Raw genomic sequence first — 7,514 nt, forward strand, 5'->3', positions numbered from 1 at the left:
ACTTTAAATAGGTAATATTATGACAATTTACCGTCTATTTTTGGGCACATTAAGAATTTCAAATTACCTTGATTTCTTGTACATGTATGATGGAATTTGTTTGTAATACAATGTATGGCTGAGTTTATTATTTGAACAAAAAGGGCGTACGACAGTTTTCTATTATACTAACAAACAAACAACTCAGTATGATACACATATTATTTATATCTTTTTTTACCAAAAATTATTGTCGTTAATGCTCTATTTGGGTGGGCTCGAAGCATATAATATGTACATACCAGTACAAAAGTGAAGTTTTTACTCGAGTTTAGCATAAGAAACAGACATTCTTCTGAAATCTTCCAATTTTTTGGAAGTTTGCAATTTATTTAACGCCGAATGAGAAACATTTAATTTAGTTTTCTTAGTTGAATAAATCTAGCGAATTTTGATAATAAATTCGATAAATGTTTGTAAATAGCAAATTTTTTTTAAAACTTCTTTTATTGTAAAAATACAAAAATGGAGTTTTCCGGTTCCGTTTACCTCTGCTTTGTTTTCTTTAGTTACTATCAAATCTTGCCTGCTATCGAATCCTAAACATTTCAAAAGTTTTTCTTGAGATTTTGAGGTTATTTTGCTGTTTTCAGGGCTCGACAGTAGGCAAGATCGATGTAGAAATTCTTAACTAACAATTCATCTTTTTATTCATCTCAATCGATAAATAGAAGCAGAGATATTGAAGAAAATGTCTCTAAAGAAAACAATGTAGAGATAAAACTGCGTGCAAGGTTGTGCGGATCGTTCCAGAACCGGAAAACTCTTTTTCTGTATTTTTTATAACAAAAGGAACCAATTTTTTTTAAATTTACCATTTGCAAAAGCTTATGGAAATCATTATCAAAATTTGCTAGATTTATGCTACTATTTTAGAAAATTTCATTAACAGTGTTTTGGTTTGCTGATTTTAGACCATATACGAGTGTTTCATAAGCAAGCACAAGTGGCTAACTTTATTAAAATGTGGCTTATTTTTTAATATATTAGCTATGAAATAATACCTTTTTTATTTTCCAAACCTCTTATAAACTGAGTAGGGAACTTTCTGAGATACGCTGCCTTTTACAATCTCTCTATTCTGTTGTAAACGTTGTGTGACATTAAAATACGATAAAAAAGGAAGTTTTGTGACCAATATTCAATTTATATATTGAATAGAAAACAATATACTGAATGCAGGATTACATATGATATATACATATTTGAGAACCACTTTGATGGAGTTCGTTATTGTCTAATTCCATATTTTTGTGGACTCGCTGGATAAAAGCATCAATTTTTGTAGAGTTCTAGTTAAATATTTTACTTTCAATTGTTGATTGGAATCAGATCTTTTCTTACCTACCACCGGTTTTATAGGGAAAATTTTGAAAGTAAGTATATTATCAATGTATTGACTTTTAATGTGTATATGCTTTTCAGAACAGAAATCCTGAAATCTATGCGATTTTTATAGATCATTTAAAGGCTTCATACGTTAAGAAAAACCAAAAAAAATGGCAAAAACATTCCTTCCAAGAACGTTCCAAACTTCAATCACCACATAAAATTTTTTCTGTAAAACAAATATTTTTAGAAATACTTATAATAATTGAATTTCGTAGATTTATTTTATATTATAATAAATATTTGAGTATATTTATCCCAGGATTTTTTATATTGATAGCCAAGTTTAGCTCCCAAGCTACGAATCTTGGAAATGGAAAGTTATTTTCATCATCTTGGAAGTTGTTACCAGAAAGTCGCTCTCACATGAATAGTTTGATTAGACATGTTTTTCGTGAAAAACCCCCTTCAACATCTAGAAATTTTCGCTGGTTTATAAATATGAAATACGAATCATCCTTTGACCCTTTTTTTATTTTAAATATTAAAAAAAAATAGACACAGTTATTAACTTTGAAAAATTATTTTATACATATATACATTTACTAGCTGTTTCCCGCCCGCTTTGCGTGGCGTAAAATATACCCGCTTTGCTGGGCAACATCCCCACTTGCACCCCTCCCTCCACATTTCCTTGCGTTGGATAACAGTTTTGTAATGTACACGTCATGCTCTTTTATTTGATACCCCACTTAGGTATATTTGTAAATATTCGATATTTCCTTCCCACTTTCTCGCTACACCTTTCTACCCACCGAAGGTAAAAAAAATTTCTAAATGTAATTTAAAACATTCTGACCAAGTTTTGAACTATTAAAAGCCATAATTTAAAAATATGAATTTTTTAGTCATGAACACCCCCGCAACCCCCCTTGTGGGTAGAATTTCGTAAAATCCGTTCTTAGCTGACCTCTACTTGGCAAAAGGAATATTCCTGCCAAATTTCAAGTCTCTAGGTCTTATAGTTCCAGAGATATCGTGATGAGTGACTATCTATCTATATCTATAGAAAGTCTCCTATATATATAAGAATTATAACAATTATTATATATCCATTTATATAATGAAAATAATGTTTTAGTTTGTAAGATGAAAATGATAGCCTCTTTTTAAGAATTAGCCTTTGTTACTAAATTATAAGTAACGTAGAATTATATCGACTCGTTTCTAGATCATAAAATACATTTTATACGGAAACTTGACAATACCCACAATGATAATTTAAAGAAACACCAACCAACCGTTAGATTTCAGGGATGGTTAAAATATTAATTTTATCGGAGTGTTTTTTCGATTTGTGAAGGGAGTAAGTTACATTGCAAATATTTTTTCCGTGTTTTGTCATTTTAGGAATTCCACGCCCAATGCAAATCTTCCTAGCATGTATGGAACAAAAAGGATATTTTTGGAGTTTTTTTCCATTTTCCAAGAGCGTAGAAAAAATTAACGTTTTTCAACAAAATTTTTCGAAGGATTATATTTAATTTCACGTCATTTAGAAAAAAGATTTCTATCATGTATAGAACTGAATATCGTAATTTAGGGAGCTTTTCGGAGGAATTGCAATAAAAAAATTGAAGTTTTCCGATTTTGTCCCGAAAGTTTTTAGGGTTTCTGCGTCCAATTCAAAAAACCGAATTTGTCCATCATATCTAAAAGCTTGTGTTTAAAGGGAGTCTATAAAACTTAAAAAACGTTTTTAAATATCGTGATAACATTTCAGGGCTTAAGCTATATTTAATGGTAATAAATAAGTCATTCAGTACGAAAGAAGGTTGCCACTATAATAAACCTTGTGTAATTTTTCTGATTGCTTCGTGTCTACCTTGATGACTCTGATACATCTTTATCAAACTTCAATGGTCTGGTCTAGTATTCTTGCTGTTCAAGCTAGCTAGCCTTTTTGTAGTATCTGCAATAGTCCCTTGCAGGTACCTCTCTGGTAATACGTACACTTGTTGAGATGTTCAATAAATATACACCGAATATTCTTATCTACAAAACTTCTCGATTATCAAATCACTATGACTCGTTATACTTCGCCTTTTCACAGGCCAGAGGTTCCTGTGAAAAATCGTTGGTTCAAGCTCTCGTAAGCACTTCAAATTACCCAGCGAAGTAAATTTAAATAAAAATATAATAATTACTAAGCCCTGTCTCATCGTTAAAGAAATATAAATGTATTTGTTTTAAAAAGGCATCAAGAAGTATATATAAGAATGCAGCGACCATTATTATTGTTGTTATCGTAAACGTTCAAACATTAAAATGGTTCATGAAATGTTCATATAATATATAAATGTTGAGAGGATGGTAAGAGAAAGTGTAATGGTCTCAATGGAGTGATGGTGATGGGTGTAAGAGGATGGTGATAGAGAAGAGGTGTTGTTGTAAGCTAGTCTACGACACTGTAGTAAAAGCAAATTCTATTTTGAGATAATATCTCTTAGTTTTATTCTCGAATGAAAACTTTCTACTTGGTATGGTTTATATACTAATGCCTTGCTATATACAGAGTTTTAATGATACAGACATTTATCTTATATGCGAAATGATAACAGATGATTTGACGCCGTTGAGAAAATTATCCTGATCTTACTTATTATAAAGTTAGTTTATATTAGGAGTGTTATTATTATCCTTTTCTTTATATTATCTTTTGCAACTAACTTAGTAGTATTATTATCAAGTTGTATAACTTACTATATTGTGTGTGTGGGTACAAAGTATACTGTAAACTAACTAGTTATGTAAGTCTACAGAATCCACTGTATTCATTACAGTATCTTATAAGATAAATAAATTATGCGCAAGAGTGACGACATCTGTGAGTAAATTAAACGAAGCTATCATAAATTAAAGTCGATAAAGATGGTAATTGAGAAAAACAACAAAACAGTTCTACAGCCAAGCGTAGGTTTAGTGAGTCATTTTAGAAAGGCTGAAGATTTTTAGTTGCTAGACAGCATCAATCGTAAGTATATTCCGCGTTCTCTTGGCAAAGTGCTTCCTCTCTAATAGAATTTCAAAGATGTCATTCTCAAGTTTAAACTGTTTCCAGAAAAGGCAGAACCGATGTCAATCGACCGGTATTCCAGAATAATAAAGTCGTTTTGAAATCGTCTACAACAGTAGTAAGAGGGGAAACACTCAATCCAGAAGGCTTGGACTTGAATCCGTTAGGTACCAAGTATTCGTAGAAATATGTGCAGCAGGTATTCTTCATATATATACATACTCCTTGATTTTGCCAAAAGAACAGCGAAAGCCCAACAAAAGTTACCATTTGCTTCTATTTCATCCTAGAAAGAGGAATAGGCGTTACCACAAAAAAATTTCATTTTTGAATGCGATAATTATAATATAAATATCAAAAACCTAAAAAAGTAGGTTATAGACTATATTTGTACTACAAATACATATCATTTATTTTCTATCCTTTCATATTTTTTTTTTATTAAATAATAAAAATAGTATAAATTTGAAGTTCAGCTTTAATCATAAAATGCCTCTAAAATCCTGAATAAGGCCTATGAATTGGAATATATAAAGAGTAATTTTATAAAAAAGTTTTTGAATATAGGCAAGTTGCTTACACAAATCTGTTAAAAATAGACTAAAAATTTACTTATAAAGAAACTTAGAACTTGTGAAGAAACATACATGTGAGCTGCAAGGTCAAATCATTTTGAGGGTTTTACTGCCATTTTGTGGTTAAAATAATAATAAAATTATACTTGAACTATATATTTGTATCATTTTCTTTTCATAATTTCATTTTATATCCGATATTTAAAATATTAAAATCAAAATCCTAAAAAATCAGCGCCGGACGTATGGCTTAAAATTAAAGTTTCTAGTCATTTCATGCGCCTGTCGGTATCATTATCGTGGAAGCTAAGCTTACACAAAAATTTAAAAACCATATAACTGTTTTTCGCAAAGTTTTATTTTTTTATTGTAGATTTTAAAGTGTCGAATTGAAAAACATCATAAAACCATTGTAAGTTTGACAATCGAATAAATTACCACAGCAGACATATGATATACCCAACATTAATTTAAAAGCTTATTACTTAAGTTTTTAAATGTGAAGAACGTTCGTAATATGTGAGTAGTATAAATATTATAATCCATTTAGGGGATGATTTTAACATGAAATATTTAACAATAGACGCGTACATACATATCCCTTAAAACGTCAAGTACTAAAAATTACATATAAATACCAGATAAATAGTTGGGCAAAACCGCTACAAAAGTTATAAATCTTACAGCAAAAAAATAAATAAATAAGTAGGTACAAAATATACACCAGGTGACATTAATCTTAACAAAAAGTTAAAAAAAGATGTATTCATCTATATCCGTCTTCGTTTATGGAAGGAAGGAATATGTTAATCCTTAGGGAACACCTTTTAATACTTTTGTTATATGTTTTGACATATTCCATCATACATCTATTTATTTAATTTGAAAGTAAATTTTCTGAAAGGTAAAATTTAAATTCAATTGTTTTGTTAGTATTACCTACGTCAGTTTTTTTTTTTTTTTTTTTTGTGGTCGGTTAACGCCTTTTTGTCATACCAATATTTGTGGTTGTTATTGTACAATAAGTCACTTTTTGTTGTATTCAAAATTAAGGGAAATAATTTTTTGGTTTGACTTTTATTATTATGTTTTGTAAAGAGGGATTTTTTTTTGGTATGTGTATAAATATTTTTATACAAAATGTTGAAAATTGGATTATCGATAATAATCTGCATGTAATCTGTATTTTCTTTTGATGGAAATAAATTTTGATTTGAAGTGATTTATTTCTGTTGAGTATGCAAATTATTGGGATGATACCTAATAATCTCCTCTTATTTATTGCTTCAATGGATTTTAATATTTGTAAATAAACTTTCAAGAAAAGTTAAAAATTCTAATTTTAGAATATTTGAGTAGATACAAATTTTAAATGTGATTACCTTCGCCATTCTTATTAGATGAAAAATGTTCTATTAAAAGAAATAAGCTACAAAAGTTGTACAATTGTAGTTTGACGGGAAATGTGGTTGCAGGTTTCAATCTTACATTCCTAAAAGTCCTCAAACATAGTCGTTCAGAGCTTTTGCGTTTCAAATGAAAAAATTCTAAAATAAACCTTAAATATGACAAAGAATTCCGTTACCAAATAGAAAAAAATGGATCGTTTGCGGTTTTATCATTGTCGCACTTTCCTTTTTTCAATTTTGATTAAATTTATAACTTTATAACAACGAAAAATATTAAATTTTAAATTTATAACGACTTTAAAAGTAAAATTAAAGCCTTTCAGTTACTTTTTTCTTTTTTGGATAGTTCGTGGTAAATAAATGCCAAGTTCAACGCAATTTAAGAAGCCTCCCAGATTTTAAAACATCGCGACCTTAAAAACAATCTGTTTTCTACTATTAGGCTACTAAACTCTAAAAAGTGGTACCGATCTTTCTTGTAGGAAACCAGAACCATAATCGAATGAAAATGGTGGATGCCGTAGAATACTGAAACCCAACTTGAGTATTAAACTTCCTATAGAAGAAGAAACACCTATAGAATGAATGTTGCATTATCAGCAAGTAACATGGACAATGTTTTATTTTCGAAAAAATTACGATTTTATACCAAAAGCTAAAACACATTAAACAGTGAAACCGTCTCTTTGGAGCTCACTACCAAACCGATTATAAAAATTATTTCACCCATAGAATGCTACATTATCAGCAAATAACAAGGTTCGAGAAATAATTTATAGGATATGAACTAAAATGTATAAAATCTGAGTTCTAGTTTCGAAAAACTAAAACTTTTTCCTTTGAAGGTAATGGTAGTCACATCAAAGTGATTTCCAACCAGACAAAAATTACTGAAGATATTATAGTGATAAATTTTAAAATAATCACTATGTATATAGAGGTCATATAAGCTTTCAAAATAATTTATAACTAAATCATTTATGAAAAAATAATATTTTTATTAAATAAACAATTTATTTATATAATCTTGACTTTGTTAAGTTCAAATGTATATAATTTTAATTTAAAACAAAAATTTGTAATCGT

Source organism: Chrysoperla carnea, chromosome 1 (genome assembly GCF_905475395.1).
Source record: "Chrysoperla carnea chromosome 1, inChrCarn1.1, whole genome shotgun sequence".
NCBI classification, from domain to species: domain Eukaryota; kingdom Metazoa; phylum Arthropoda; class Insecta; order Neuroptera; family Chrysopidae; genus Chrysoperla; species Chrysoperla carnea.